Source organism: Monodon monoceros, unplaced genomic scaffold, assembly GCF_005190385.1.
Source record: "Monodon monoceros isolate NGI ecotype Baffin Bay Population unplaced genomic scaffold, NGI_Narwhal_1 Super_Scaffold_5, whole genome shotgun sequence".
Lineage (NCBI taxonomy): Eukaryota > Metazoa > Chordata > Mammalia > Artiodactyla > Monodontidae > Monodon > Monodon monoceros.
Window position 1 is genome coordinate 63,248,142 of NW_021703782.1, and position 16,770 is coordinate 63,264,911.

General features: G+C 41.7%; 1 protein-coding gene across 3 annotated transcripts in view; it reads left to right on the top strand.

Annotated features, from left to right (window-relative positions):
• The window catches only part of PIP5K1B (phosphatidylinositol-4-phosphate 5-kinase type 1 beta), a 328,934-nt gene that overhangs the window by 199,156 nt on the left and 113,008 nt on the right, over nucleotides 1-16,770 (top strand). The window lies entirely within an intron of this gene.

The following is a 16,770-nucleotide window of genomic DNA, read 5'->3' on the forward strand; positions in this document are numbered from 1 at the left end:
GATGAAGTAAGATTCCAACAGGGGAGAGTAGCTTAGAGAAAATGCACTTGGTGGGATTGATAAGTGGATCCCTGGAAATCCACTGTATATGCAGAACCATGAGGTGGGCCCATTTGCTGAAACTGCTTTATGTGATCTGAGTAAGAGGCGATCAGGAATGAGGCTTGACAGAGCAAAGACCATTCCATGCAAAGTAGCCAGAGAGATTGTCAAGAGGAGGAGTTCCCCCAGCCAGCAATGCATAAGAAAAAAAGAAAAAAAAAGTAAAACCAAAGTCCAGGATAAATTTTTCTGACATGGTAAATTTACAGAAAGTAGGTAAAAGCCCTTTTGGAGAAATAGATGAAAATGCAACTCTGCTAGGTTCTGAAGGATGATGATCATTTGATTAACAGATTCTCAGGAATGTTATTTCCTGGCCCAGATGAACTTAGGAGAACCATGCAGGTTCTCAGCTGGGTTGGGCATGTTGGAGATGGGCTGAAGGCGTGCTGGTGCGAGGTTGGGTCCAGGCCTGACCAGGGCTTTCTGGAGAAGAGAATAGGACTCATGGGGCCTGATCACTGGGAAATATGGGGTGTGCCTTGGCTTCCTGGGCCTTCTGTGGACTTGGTCAGATGACGCACCTCGTTACAGGGGAGGGAGAGTCCCTTCTCTGCCAGACTCGAGCTCACCTGAAGGTGAAGAAGGCGGTCTAACCACCGCATGTAATGTATAAAATGGGGAATCCTCAACGAGAAGCACAGCCCCACTGTTGCTGGGTTTTTTCTTTCTGTGTGTTAAAACATCTCTGATAACGCATAAAGATGTGTCCTTGGAATTGTTTGTTTCATCGGTAGAGGATTCACTCCACAGCTCCTGTCCTTTAGATGCCATTCATTGATGCTTCGAGTTTACCAAGCTAGCCTAAGATATTTCCCTTTTGTTTTTAAATTGAAGTATAGTTAACTTACAATGTTGTGTTAGTTTCAAATGTATGGCAAAGTGATTCAGTTATACATATATCATATATGTATATATATATTCTTTTTCAGATTCTTCTCCATTATAGGTTATTAGAAGTTATTGAGTATAGTTCCCTGTTCTATATAGTAGGTCCTTGTTGTTTACCTGTTTTATATATAATAGTGTATATGTTAATCCCAAACTCCTAATTTATCCCTCCCCGCCTTTCCCCTTTGGTGACCATAAGTTTGTTTTCTGTCTGTCAGTCTATTTCTGTTTTGTAAATAAGTTCATTTGTATCATTTTTTTAGGTTCCACATATAAGTGATACCATATGATATTTGTCTTTGTCTGTTTGACTGACTAAACTTAATAGCCTAAGATTTTTTAATGCATTATTTCTTTTAATTATCTCAGCCACCATTTGACATCAGTACCATTCATACTCCCATCTTAATTGGTGAATAATTAGGTTCTTAAAAAGGTTAACAAACCTGTCCAGCATCACCTAGCAAGTCAGTGGCAGAGGCCGCACCTGTTTGGGGACAAAGCATGTGCTCTTAACAATTGAAATTTAAAGATTCAATGTAAGGATTTTTTTAAAACTATCTTCAGAAGTCATGGGAATAACAGTGGGAACCAAGCAAACAAAAAACTATCCAGCTGATCTATTCAGATATCTGGGTGCATATGAGTGACTCTTGTTTTTCTTTAAAAAGGGAAAAAATAAAACATACACACATTTTAGGAGAAACCTTTTCCTGTGCTTTTCAACCCTGACAGGATGTGGGTGAAAAGTGACTCTCAGTTCCCCAGGGTTTCAAACAATTTTAGATTTGCTTTCTCTTTGTGTGTGTGTGCATTTCTTGCCTCTTGAATATGGAAAGCCTTTTTTCTGCTGTTTTCTAAAGCCACAGGCTCCTATGCCAGAAAAAAAAGGAAAGGTCAAATGTAAAAAGCCATTGCACAGGATTTGTCTGTTTATTAGCATTTCCTAAGCCCAATCCTGATAGAACAAGGTCAAACATGACTCTTCATCAGGAATGAGACCCTGGGGATTTGCCTTTTTAGTTTTTATTTTTTGAGGATTTGTCGTGCTAAGGCACATAAAGGTCAATGTGGAGATATCCTAAGCCTAACTCCCCGTCTTTCATTGCATTTGAACTTGTCAAAGACACAGATCATGAAACTTCCTTAAATTGCGCACATCGGCCTTCAGAAAGGCTTTTCTTGGGGTGGAGTTGGAGCATGGGAATGGCATGCTGCGGGGGGACCTGAGTCCCTTCTGTAATCTGCCTTGACTATGACCAAGGCCTCTGTGATCTGGAGTCAGCCGCTGATTCTCAGATCAGAGCTACCGGGAGGAAGGCACTTTTCTGGAATGGTAGGTCTTAATATTTAATAGTCATGGGCCTCTTTGTAAAACTGATGAAGCTGTGAACTCTCTCCCCAGAAAAATGCCCACTCACACTCCAGTTCATGAATCCCTTGCAGCCCATCGTCTCTCTACCCGCTCCCTACCCCGGGCTAACGACCCCCATCCTAGAGCCGAGCAGACTCATCTCTCTTTCTTCAGGTCGTCCTCTGAAGGGCTGGAATAGGATGTGTGGTTGGCACTGCCCACAGCATCTCTTACCCTGACATTTCCCTCACTTTGCAGAGCTGAGCTTTAGCACCAGATGAGGTGCTGTGGAGATCCAGGGAGGTTGTACGTTCACCCTGGGGCTGGCACCGGCCCCAAACGATCGGGAATCTCTGCTGTTAACAATCCTCTGAGTGAGGCAGTGCTGCTAAGGCTCTAGAAACAAGTCAGGCAGGGGACTCGATTACTGTGTCACCAGCCCAGCCAAAGAAAGTTGAGCTACACCCATATTAGGATGCATTCTTTTACTCACTTATCAGACATGTATCGCAGGCCTCCTGTGTGCCAACATGAGGTGAATGACCTCTATTTTTATTTTTTTGAAGCATCAAAAAATGTGATTTATTAATATGTGATAAACATATTCTCAGCAAGAAATTTCAGTCAATTCTGATGTCAATTCATCATCTCAGCGGTAGCAAGATCTTTAAGACAGAAGTAAGGTTAGGATGGAGGGAGGGAGGGAGAAATGAAGGAAGGTCAGGTGTCTGGATGCCTGGATATTAGATCTTCCATTGATAAGCTGTATGATATTTGACAAGTCATAACTTCTCTAAACCACAATTTTTCCTTAATATATAAGCTCATCTTATGTCCCAGGAGCATTGTGATGATTAAATTAGATGGTGTAGGTGACATTATTTTATAAATGATAAAGCCAATATAATATAAATTTTTATATTTATAAATACTTATATTTATTATTATAAATTATTTATTATTATTTATCTTTATAAATAATATGAATTTTGAATTTTATTTTATTGATTTTTTATACAGCAGGTTCTATTTTTAATCAGCTGCCATTCAGAATATTAAGTGCAATGATAATATTCTAAAGCATTTGAGGGATCAGAATAGGTAGCATCATAACTTGGTTCTGAAGAAGGAGAAGAGTTCTCCAGGTAGGCAAAGAAGTAGAAGCATATTTCTAGGAAGAGAAAATAATATAAGCTAAGCATGAAATGGCATAACATGTTCCAAGAACTAGAGTTGTTTGGTGTTGCAACAGTTAATAGTAAAGGAACATGTGAGGTAGGAGAGAAATGCCGTCAGGAACCAAATAATGTCAAAAGACCCTTTCTGCTGGTGCCAGGTCCTCTTAAGGGGAAAGCCAGGAATCCCAGACCCTTGGACCTCAGCTTTTCTGTTGTTCCCAGATAGAAACGATAACCCTTCTCACCTCTTGCTGCCAACTTCTTGCTTCCTGCCCCCACCTCTTTCATACTTCGGCGTGACGTCTCAGATCCCAGGACTCCATTTCCCTTGCGTAACTGCTGGCCGGAAGATACCTGCCTGACTCATTGACCCAGCCTGACCTGCACGCATTGTGCCCTGCTCCCCACAGCCTACTTCCCTGACCCCCCATCAGAGCTGCTGCTTCTGGACTCTGCATCCAAAACAGCCTGGGCCGCCTCAACCCACAGTGAGCCCTCTTGACAAACGCCATCTTCCCCTGCGCCCTTTGAGCAGCCCCCGAATCCTCTTCCCCAGCTTCCCCAGCCCAGCCTCGGGCCCTTGCCCGTAAGCCTGTCCCCCTGTGCTGGTCCACGCCTACCAACTCCTCCACGTGGCACGCTGGCCAGTTGGAACTCTTCTAGGGAACGGAGCGCACTTTATCCTTCAACCCTGCTGAGGCCACTTGCCCACAGGCTTCAGACAAAGGGCTCTTTCCAAAAGCAGGGATCCAGATCTTGGGTTCTCTCTGGCTCCCACATTGCTGTTCCCTGTAGGCTACGTCTGGGGAAAATGGACATGTGAATAACTGGGTTCCCTTTCTGGAAGCATTTCCTCTTCTTTGGCCTCACCCTCTGCCTGCTGTGACAGCCATCTACACCCATAAGAGAACTTGGCCCAGGGTAAGAGTTATGTCAGCAGAAAGTACCGCCAGGGCATCACAGGTCACTTGCCATCAAAAACAGGAAGTAGGATTTATTCAAACCATCCCCTATGGTCCCCATGTGACAAGCTGAGAGACACATCCTGTGTGAAAACTGGTGTTCCCAGGTACTCCATTATCTTCCCACAGCCTGTTCCTCTGCCCATCCTCCCTGGCCTGGGGATATGATCAGCATGAAGCCAGTTGCCCACATCAGTACCCTGAAGCTACTCTTTCCATCCTTCTTTCTTGTTCTCTTTCCCCACACTCAGTAAATCACCGTGTCCTATCCAATCCTTCTCCTAAATAACTCTTGGATCTGCCCCCTCCTCTCCAGATGCACAGCCACGGCCCTTATTGAGACCTTTCCTCACCTGGAGTTTTGCAGTAGCCTCTTTACTAGTTTTCACTATCACTGCCTTTCAGCATATCCCTAATGCTGCTGCCAAAGTGATCCTCAGATCAGAAGAACACCAGTTCCTGAAGATCCTCTAGTGGAGGTCCTCTACTGCCTCTGGGCCAGAGCCATACTTACTTCCTAGCTTGGAACATTCAGATCCTTCCCGATCTGTTCCTTGCTGCTTCTCCAGATGCTCCTTCAGCTTCCTTCTTCAGCCTTCTCTCCGCTCTCCCCAGAGCATCTCTACTCTCCAGCCATTCTGATCTACTGGACATGTTCTCTAAAGGTTTTGGTCTTTTTTTTTTTTTTTTTTTTTTTTTTTTGTGGTACTTGGGCCTCTCACTGTTGTGGCCTCTCCCGTTGCGGAGCACAGGCTCCAGACACGCTGGCTCCGGACGCGCAGGCTCAGCGGCCATGGCTCACGGGCCCAGCCGCTCCGCGGCATGTGGGATCCTCCCAGACCGGGGCACGAACCCGCGTCCCCTGCATCGGCAGGCGGACTCTCAACCACTGCGCCACCACGGAAGCCCAAGGTTTTGGTCTTTTAATACATGTTTCAGTCCGCTGGACCATTCTTCCCCTCTCTCCTTTACCTGTCCCCCTCCTTCTCATCTCTTCCGTGAAGACCACCATGCTGCGGTTCCCCAAGCCTCCGGGGTTGACCTCTTTTGAGGGATTTATCACACTATTTTATTTATTCACATGTAGATCCTTGAGCATGAGGATCAAACCTTAAAGTCTTTGTTATCTTCATTGCCTGGTGCTTAGTCAGTACTTAGTAACTGTTCATTGAAACACATATTCGAGGGACGTCTCTGGTGACTCAGTGGTTAAGAATCCACCTGTCAGTGCAGGAGACACAGGTTCAATCCCTGCTCCGGGAAGATCCCACATGCCGCAGAGCGGCTAAGCCCATGTGCCACAACTACTGAGCCAGTGCTCTAGAGCCCGTGAGCCACAGCTACTGAGCCCGCATGCCACAACTACTGAAGCCCGCACGCCTAGAGCCCGTGCTCCACAACAAGAGAAACCACCGTGATGAGAAGCCTGCGCACCGCAATGAAGAGTAGCCCCCACTCGCCACAACTAGAGAAAGCCTGCGCGCAGCAGTGAAGACCAAATGCAGCCAAAAATAAATACATAAAATAAATAAATTTTAAAAAGAAAAGGAAAAAAAATACATATTCGAGCAAGGGAATAAACTATCTGATGATAGAGGGAGACAGGTTTAGTCACACTTCCAAAAACAATCTGTCTTTGGTGACTTTTGTACATCTAGCTGTCTTTTAAGTTCTGCGTATTTTGGAAGAAGTATCCAGTTTCCCTGCAATGCCTGCCACATATAGCATTGAGAATTTAATAAAACAGATGATCTCCCTTTTGAATCACTTGGGATTTTTTTTAAAAACTGTACTGATTGTCCCCATGTTAAAAGTCATTTGTGTAACAGAAGTATTTTTATCTTTCAATTATTTTCCCATAGAATCAGTATTGTAAATAGTCATTAGACTTTATTTTATTTAATACTGATCCTTGCCTCCTTTAGGTGTATATCCAGTCTCCCTAGCTAGACTGTAAATGTCTCAAAGGCCAAAGCTCATTCCTTATACCTCTCTGCAGCTGTGTACCTGGCTTATTGTGTACACTCAGTACATATTACAAGATTATGAAATTAAAGTTGACTTGAAATTTATGTATTAATTTTGGAAGAACAATTGGGAACTATTTTGTGTGCATTTTAAATTTACTACAGTTATTTCTTCTCTGACATAACTTATTTATGAAAAATCTAAAATGTCTCATATCATTTAATTAATTTGATAAATTATTACATCCCACAATATTTATTGATAATTCTGGGGACATGACATTGATAAAGTATATTAGTAAGAACTTGTGTTTGCAATTCAAATAGTTCTTATGTGGGAGTCATATCAGACAGTCTTGATAATTAAGGACCTAAATGACTTATTTTACATTTATTATTTTTTTTGTTGAGCAGCAAATTTATTAATTTTTATGTGGTGTGGAACCAGTTTTCCTTTTTCACACAAATGTCTGTCATCATAAATATTAATATTAATGAAATATTAATGAAACTGGTCTTAAGAATACTGAGACTTTTTGATGTGCAAACTGGGATTTCATCCTAACTATGTATGGCAAGCTCTAAATTTGTAGATCAGATTCTTCTCAGCTATAGGCATGTTTGTATGGGTTACAATGTAGGTTATTTTCTGTAATACTTAATTTAGCATAATGTTAGTGCTTACCCCATAGCTATAAATTTCTTTAGCATTGATTTTTTTGCATTTAGTTTAGACAGGTTCTTTTCTTTTTTCATATGTATTGGTTGCCTTCCAGTTATCTTTAAGGAGGAAAAAAATGTTTCAGACCTAATAGAAAAAAGATGTACATCTCTTACTGATGACAGCACTTACATTTAAGCTATTTCCTTTATCAGTAAGGAATTGGAGTTTGTTTTTAGACTTCAGCTAAAATATGGGAAGGGGACAAGGATATCATTGACTCCACATTTCTGTTCTAGACATTGAAAGATTACTTTCGAAAAAAGATACAGATAAATGCACTGTTTTGCAAATTATATCTTTAAAACACTATAATCCCATGATATATTTTTTTGCTCCATTGTTTTAAGTTATGAGTTTTGCTATCTCTTATTAGTTATTTTGATAACATTGTAATACCAACATAAAGCAAAGATAAAGTTGGTGAAAAAAAGTAAGTAACTAAAACCAACTTACGGAGTCCAAGGTTGTTTGAGCTGGGAAGAATCATAGGACTTCCCTGGTAGCGCAGTTGTTAAGAATCTGCCTGCCAATGCAGGGGACACAGGTTCGAGCCCTGGTCGGGGAAGATCCCACATGCTGAGGAGCAACTAAGCCCGTGCACCACAACTACTGAGCCTGTGCTCTAGAGCCCGTGAACCACAGCTACTGAGCCCGCATGCCACAACTACTGAAGCCCGCACGCCTAGAGCCCGTGCTCTGCAACAAGGGAAGCCACCGTGATGAGAAGCCTGCGCACCGCAACGAAGAGTAGCCCCCACTCGCCACAACTAGAGAAAGCCTGCGCGCAGCAATGAAGACCAAATGCAGCCAAAAATAAATACATAAACCACATGAGAAGCCTGCGCACCACAACGAAGAGAAGCCCCTGCTCGCCTCAACTAGAGAAAGCCCACGCGCAGCAACGAAGACAAAACGCAGCCAAAAATAAAATATAAATTAATTAATTAATTAAAAGAGAATTTTTAAAGGGCAATGAGTTTAAAAAAAAAAAAGAAAATCATGAAGTTTCTGAGAAACAGTGGAACAATGCCTTCTGTGCTCTGGCCTGAGAGGAAATGATCTTGGACATAGATGTCTGTGTCTAGCCAAGCCAGATTTCCCTGTGAGACTGGAAATGAAGGCGTCACATATGCAAGGACTTTAAAAAACTTCCTACCTCTAAATCTTCTTTTATTAAAAAAAAAATTTATTTTGAAATAATTGTAGATTCACATGCAGTTGGAAGAAAAAAAAATACAGAGAGATCTCATATACTCTTCACCTAGTTTTCCCAGCAGTAATATCTTGTAGGACCTTAGTACAATATTACAACTAGGAAATTGACATGGGTACAACGCAGGGATCTTTTTCAGATTTCATCAGTTTTACATGCACTCATTTGTATGTGTGCGTGGGTATGTATATATATCGTTTATGCACATGTGTATTTATGTAACCACCACAGTCAAATATAGAACAGTTCTTCCACAAAGATCCCTCCTGCTCCCCTTTTATATGTGGCCACAGACACTTCCCTCCCATCCCACCCCTCCCCAGTCCCTTGCAACCACCAATCTGTTTTCCGTCTCTATAATTTTGTCGTTTCAGGAATCATATGGTGTGTAACCTCTGAGATTGGCTTTTTTCACTCAGCATAATATGCTTGTGATCCATCCAAGTTATTTTGTGTATTGGTAGTTTACCCTTTTTATTGCTGAGTTATGTTTCATGGTATGGATATACCACAGTTTAAGCATTCACTCATTGAATAACGTGGGTTTTCTGTAGTTTTTGACTGTTATACATGAAGTTGCTATGAATATTTTCATAAGGGTTTCTGCATAAGCACAAGTTTTCATTGCTCTGGTATAAATGCCCAAGTGCAGCTTCTGTGTTGTATGGTAAGCACATGTTTAGTTTTGGAAGAAACTGCTAAACTCTTTTCCAGAGTGGCTGTACCATTTTGCATTCCCATCAGCAATGTATGAGTGATCTAGTTGCTTTTCATCCCCACCAGTATTTGCTGTCATCACTATATATCTATATAGACACACACACACACACACACACACACACACACACACACACACACACATATATTTTTGGGGAGGGGGCTTCATCGGGTCTTTGTTGCTGCATGCAGGCTTTCTCTAGTTGTGGCGAGCCGGGGCTACTCTTCGTTGTGGTGCGCGGGCTCAGTAGTTGTGGCTTGCGGGCTCAAGAGTGCAGGCTTCACAGTTGTGGCACACGGGCTTAGTTGCTCTGTGGCATGTGGGATCTTCCCAGACCAGGGATCGAACCCGCGTCCCCTGCATTGGCAGGCAGGTTCTTAACCACTGCACCACCAGGGAAGTCCCATGTCCTCACTATACTTTTTACGTTAGCCATTCTGATAGGTGTATATTTAAGTCTGTTAAAAAAAAATTGCTTAAGTATATACTTCACCAAAGTAAAAGATAAATCTAAAAAAGAAGTAGTTTGGGGATAAAGAGTGGTGAAAATGAAACAAAAGAGCTTACAATTAACTCTAACGGCTGATCATATGTCTGTGGGTCTTAATGCAATTGGTAGGGATTCCTGAGAGAGACACCTGAGGTACAGGACTCTTCTATGTTGTTGTTCACGCCTGACTTTCTACTCAGCAAGAGATACCTCAATTTGAGCCAGACAAGTAATTCTCAATATTTCAAAACAGCTATTCCAGTTTTGGGTAGAGGGAGCATTCTATCTTAGATATAACCTGTAGTTACCAAAGTAACTTAGCATTTAAAACACATCATACATGGTATATAGTCATGAAATACGTAGGCACAATATAGTACCCAATACATGATTTTGTGGATGGTAAGGACTCATTTCCAAGGCTCAGTTCATCCATAGGTTGTTTCCATTAACATTTGCTCTGAGCCAGGCAGTGCTTGACATTTCAGATAGATTGTCTCACTAATTCTCACAACAGCCCTGCAGAGTGAGTGCCATGATTCCATTTTGACAGATGAAGTGGGGACCCAGGAGAGGTTCAGCTTCCCCAGGTCTGCAGAGCTTATAGTGCTGGAGCCAGGATTTCCACCCAGGTCTCTTTGGTTGCAAAACCCAGGTTCTTTCATCTGTGCACTCTCCTTAAGGGGCTTGTAGGTGTAATGGAGGAAAGTCTGTGGAAATGAAAGTGTTAAGTAATAATTTGGATGGACGCAGACAGGGTGGGCTGGAAGTGCCCGATCACTGGTTTTCTAGCTCTGACACAGAGCTGGTGAGAAGGTGCTATAGGGGTTAAGAAAGGGCTCCATCAAAGTAGAGAACTTGGTTTGGACAAGGCAAAGAGTTAATGAAGTCTCACAACCTACTTCAAGGAAGGAGGGAGAGAGGAAAATCGTGCCAAGTGACTGAGGGAACACAAAGTAAAATTAGTAATCCAAACATTTAGTTTTGAAAGTTTAATGAAAAGCATAATCAAGCCCATTGACACTTGCCAACTGTTACCAACATGTGTGCACATGAAATTCTATTAACTTAAAAGCAAAACTTCTTTCTGAGAAATGTGATGGTTACAGTGGAGTCGATTGTTTTTCCAGTCCGGTGGAGAGGGAGACTGGGGACGCAATGTGGGCTGTTGAATCCTGTGTGAGCAGCTTTTGAGAATTCTCATTAACTCCAGAAATTGAAGGATTATCGAGCCAGTAGTTGTTTTTTTAACGCTCACTTCAAGCCAAATGGAACAATATAAAATTTTCTACCGAAAAGAATGGAAATGGGAGACTGGAAATATCTTCCTCGACTCCTTTAAAACTCCTTTATCTTTTCTTCTCATAAGAAATAATACCTAAAGATTAGAGAACTCACATATGTCCTAAGGTGTGGAGGTGGTGATGTGTCTAGCTAACTTTCATTTTAAGTAATTTGTCACATATAAATATACAATAATTCCAGTCAAAGGAAGCTAAAGTCTTTGGGCTTTATGAAATATAAATAGTATGTGAGGGTTTCCTGCTTTTGTGTGAATAGAACCTACCTGTCTTTGATTTTGTAGATGACCCTGGGTCTAGAGGTTAGGTCACTGTAGGCCCCAAATAGGAGGACTCACAGAGTATCTGAGGGCAGGGAGCAAAGGGAAGGAAATGTCCGCATGGCCATATCCTCCTCCCCTGCGGGAATCCTGGGAAACCAGAGCAAAGAGGTAGAGCAGGAAGGGGAAGTGGCCGCGGGGGACATGACAGTAGCAACCCTGGCTTTGAAGATGTGTCTGGAAAGGCTGTGAGGTTGGCCGGGGTGGATCCGGTTGTGGGTGCCAGTGTAAGTCTGTCACACGGATGACCATGTGTATTAGAGCAGGGTTGTAAATACCCAAGCCCATGGGAGACAGAGGTGTGGCGGACCCCAGCAACTTACAAAACGGAGTTGAACCTCCATAGCTTAGGAGAAACTTCTGGAATCTAGTAAGAGACTGAGTTCCAGAGACTTAAGAAGTATTTGAGAGTTTCCAGGGTCTGGGAAAATGTTACAAAGTTTAGGAAATGGATCAGAAATATGCCCTGTGGAAACACTTTTAAAGGGGGAAAATCTGTTTGATTTTTATAGGGTTTTATTTTATTCATTCAACAGTGCCCATTTACTGAGTACCCACGTTTTGGAGGAATAGGGCCTACATGACTGCCTTGTGAAAGGCAAGGTACTTCTTGGGCCACGCACTGGTTCTAGTTCTTTCCAAAAAGCTCAGCACATCTGGCATCTGAGAGACTTTGGCTCACATACACAGCTCTTCATCCGTGGCCCTATCAGCACTTTTATATGCGTCCTCTCTCCTGCAAGTGACTGTCCCTTTGATGTCACCATTGTTCTTCCTTCAAAGACATACCTTAATTGAGTTATTTCAATCCAGCAAGGATAACTACTCTCTCCTCACTTCTGTTCCTCGAAATTCTGCACTTCTATACTGTGAGGTAGAGAATCTCCACAGGAGACTTTCTACCTTCCCTCAAAGGAGTGAAATGGCCAAGGACAATCTGTTATTAGTGAATTTATATATTAAATTTCAACTTTTTAAAATTTATTTTTATTTTTGGCTGCGTTGGGTCTTCGTTGCTGTGTGCGGGCTTTCTCTAGTTGCAGCGAGCTGAGGCTTCTCTTCGTTGTGGTGCGTGGGCTTCTCACCGCGGTGGCTTCTCTTGTTATGGAGCACAGGCTCTAGGTGTGTGGGCTTCAGTAGTTGTGGCTCACGGGCTTCAGTAGTTGTGGTTTGCGGGCTCTAGAGCGCGGGCTCAGTAGTTGTGGCGCACGGGTTTATTTGCTCCACAGCATGTGGGATCTTCCCGGACCAGGGCTTGAGCCCGCGTCCCCTGCGTTGGCAGGCAGATTCTTAACCACTGCGCCACCAGGGAAGCCCTAAATTTCAACGTTTTATAAACAAAAGGATATATCTGTGCACTTCTCTACATGTATACTTGAAAAAACTATTTTAAAAGGGATACATAGTCCACTGGATATATTAGTTGTCCGTAGCTATTAGGGAGGCAGGGAAGTTAAAGCCTAATGTTTATTTAAAATATCCTCATGCAGCCTGAGAGTGAGCCTGGCTAGAGTCCGATATTGTTGACTTCCTCTCTTCATTCCTCCACAGGAAGACCTCATTTGTAAACTTTGCCCGTGTTCAGTCAACCTCAGCTGTTCCAAAAACAAACCATTCTCGATGCCAACTCATTGTTTACTGTGTTTTCACAAGAGCCTGGTAATCTGGCTTCGGATGATAATGGACATTCTGTGGAGATAGAGATCTGCCAGACTCTGATATTCCTCTTTATGAAAGAGCTGTACAACTTTTTCTAGATTATTAGCAATTTCAGAAAATATGTCGACAACTGTATTCTCAAGGAACAGAGAAAGCAGTGATTCCGGGTTGCAAATTTATTCTCTCCACTCAGAGGTGTAGGGAAAATTGAGTCTCTTAATTTTCCATGACTACTCTTTTGCTCACTAAAATCCACAGTCTTGAACTTACCAATTAATAATATTTCAGTCTTTTCGGGTTTAAATAGTCATGTCTCAATTTTAATAGTCTTCTTATTCAAAGTTGAACTCCCTCTGAGGACTGGTGTAGATTGACCCTCTTTTATCACTCCCTCTTTTTAGATACACACCATTGAAAATGTAGGGTATTGATCACATCTTGACATACAGAGACTAGAACATTGCTACAGGGCCCTCCACTTACTATATTCTATTTCCACCTCAAACCATCACCCTCATGCTGTGTGGGATGTGGCACTGAGCTACTACCCTATGCTTTCTTTAATTTTGACCATGTACATATATAATTGTTTCTTAAATAAATCAAAATACCTCAAGACCCCAAAGAATTCATTTCTAGTGACGGCTCCCACAACCTGGGTTTTCTGTCACTTCTTAAAACTTACCCCACGGGTAGGTACTTGTTCTTCGTAAATCGTAAGGTTTTCCGTACAAATGATGACTTTCCCAGACTTAAGATTGTTCCTGCCCTGTGGAACCTTTTATGATCTCAGAGCGTGGTTTGGCTTGATTTTTCTGGCTTCAAACCACCACAGGAATCTTGGTTGACAAATTGTACCTTCCCTTCCTACCAAATTAATTACATGTCATTCAACAAATAGTTTAAATTCTTGCTCTGCAAAAGGCTCTGTGCTAGGTCTGTGGGAGGGATAAAAATGAATAGGATATGGCCCTCGCCTCAAAGAAGCCTAGTGTTTAAACCATAAGGCCAGACCACTGAGGTCTTATTTATTGTGGACAGATTACCCCATTCTTCTTTGCTCTCTTTGTTTATTAAAGTGCAGAGGGGAGGGAAGAAGACTTTTTTCCTCTTTACCCAGAGAGGCAGTTCACCACAGCAGGTGGACTGTAGTAGACAGTGAGGAAGATTCAGGAATTGCACCTCATACATTGAAGTGGATGTGGAAACTTGTGCCACGTGTGGCCTCTGAGTCTCACTGGACAGCTGGACAGCCCCAGACTCTCAACTGTCCCACCAGTTAAGCCACAGTGAAGCAAATTACTCATGGCAAAGCAAACCAAAAGATAAAATGGGAAGTCCTTGACAATTTTAATGTATTACTTTAAAATCTGTTTACAAATAATTTATTAAGACATATTTATGTGTAGAAACAAAGTGTCTATAAAGAAAAAGATCCATAACCCATCTAATATAGAAGATGATGAATATATATATTATTCGTTCATATATCTTTTCATAGATAGATAGATAGAGGTTTTAAAATAATAAATGACTATTCTAGTGCCTCTAAGGTATACTTCTATTACTTTAAGCTTTTTAAGTGAGCAAAAAAAGCCTCTGTACAAGGTAATCAAGCACAGCTCAGAATTCTAAATCACCACATTAGACACAGTGAAAAACACACTATTGCCATCACTAGGCTAAGGATTGAATATTTATTTCAGTGTGCTTTACCAGTCAAAATTGTATGGCTCGTCACAGCCTGTTTTTTCTCTTTATTATATTAGCAAAGAACACTCTGAGCTGTGTTGAGGAAATTAAGTTAAATTATAAAACAACATTTAGCTTTAACTGGGCTTGCACATGCGAGTAATTCTGGAGCTGTACTCCAAGGAGCCTACTTTGCGGGTAAATGGCAGACCCTTGGATTCATTTTACCGTAAACCAATGGGTCCAGGAATGTCTATTTGCATAAAATCTTCAGGATACTGTTTTGAATTGTGTTGTATCATCGAATTAACACAAATGTTTTTGCCAGTCATTTACTCTTTTTTTTTAAAATTTTTTAATTTTTGGCTGCACTGGGTCTTCGTTGTGGTGCGTGGGCTTCTCATTGCGGTGGCTTCTCTTGTTGCGGAGCACGGGCTCTAGGCGCGTGGGCTTCAGTAGTTGTGGCTCGTGGGCTCTAGAATTCAGGCTCAGTAGTTGTGACGCATGGGCTTAGTTGCTCTGCGGCATGTGGGATCTTCCTGGACCAGAGATCGAACCTGTGTCCCCTGCATTGGCAGGCAGATTCTTATCCACTGTGCCACCAGGGAAGCCCAGTCATTTACTCTTCATTCAAGGACTAGACAAGGCCAGTTGGAAAATTACTCAGGGCCCTTGATACATCTTCCTGTCAGCTCCACATCTTGTTAATTTGGTTGGTCTTTAGATCTTTCATCAAAGAATGATCAGGTGAGATGAGTGTAGAACATAGCAACTTTTCTGCTTTAATTATTTTAGTTAAGATTCCAAATAATTTTTTATTTTTATCTGTGCCATCTCTTGCCTGTCATTAACAGAGGTAGAGGTAAGTTAACTCTAAACAGGCATATGAATGCATTTCATCTAAGCATTTCAAAGCAGTATATTAAACTTTACGTTTTGAAAAATTCAAACCTATGCAAAAGTGGACAGAATATTATAATGAACACCCATGTACTCTGTACCCAGCTTCAAAAGTTTTCAACTTGTAGCCGATCTTGTTTCAGCCCACTTCCAACCCCCCCCATAGAATTTGAAGCACATTCCATACATCACATCATTTTGCTCAAATATATTTTAGTAAGAGTCCCTAAAAACTAAGGACTCCTTTTTGTAAAAGTAACTAGAACCTCTTTATCATACCTTTACAAAATTAACAATTCTTACTCGTCAGTGTCCAAATTTCTAGTTGTGTCAGAAATAAAACCTTGTTTTATAGTTTAGATCAGGATTTAAATAGGATCCACCCCCCACCCCTCACCCTGGTCACTTATTTTTTCATTGTGGATATTTGTTGAAGAAATCGGTTTGTTTATTCCATTGTCCAGATTTTGTTGATTACATCCCTATAATTTCTTTTAATATGTGCGTCTCTCCCCCTTTTTTTTTCCTATAGATTGGTTGTTGGATCTGAAGGTTTAGTCAGATTTAGGTTTGACTTTATTTTTAGGGCTCTCTCCTTGCATCTGGAGGCACATAGTGTCAGAATGCCTTTCTTTCTGTGATGTTAGCGACATTGCTGACCACTGACTAGATCCATTAATTCATTAGGGGTTGTAAAATGGCAATGTTCTTGTTTTATCACACATTAGCTAGAATGCTCAAAGGATTTCTAAACAAGAGAGTGCTGAGCACATAACAGGTGCTCAGTAAAATATTTAATGAATGGATTAATTTTCATAAGAGCCCCCGTGACGTGGGCAGTCATTAGAATCCTTGCCTAAGATCTGATTAAAGAGCATCTTTTTCCTCCTAGAATCACCATCCTTCTTTCTCCGCTTTGCATAAAGCATCGCTTACAGATGACTTGAATTATTTTTGCCACTCTTAATATCTTCTGGTGCTGTCCTTCAACAGTCTTTTGGACTTATCTGATGATTTTCCTTTCTCAGTCTTATGCCAACTTAACTTCACATTCCTTACAGATTGGAAAAGCAGAGAAACGGAGGACAGGAATGCTAAGGAAACCCTGAGATGTGTTTCAGAACAGAGCCTCCATCTTAAACTCAGCACCGAGCACTCTTGGATAGTTAAAGGGTCTTTGAAGTTGACCCAGCCTGTGACATGCTCTTTTTGCAAAGCCTTCCTAAAAAGAAATGTGATGATCTTACCAGCTTCCAAGCTCAGACTAGTTTATAACCAACAAGCTTGCCTTTTATCTGC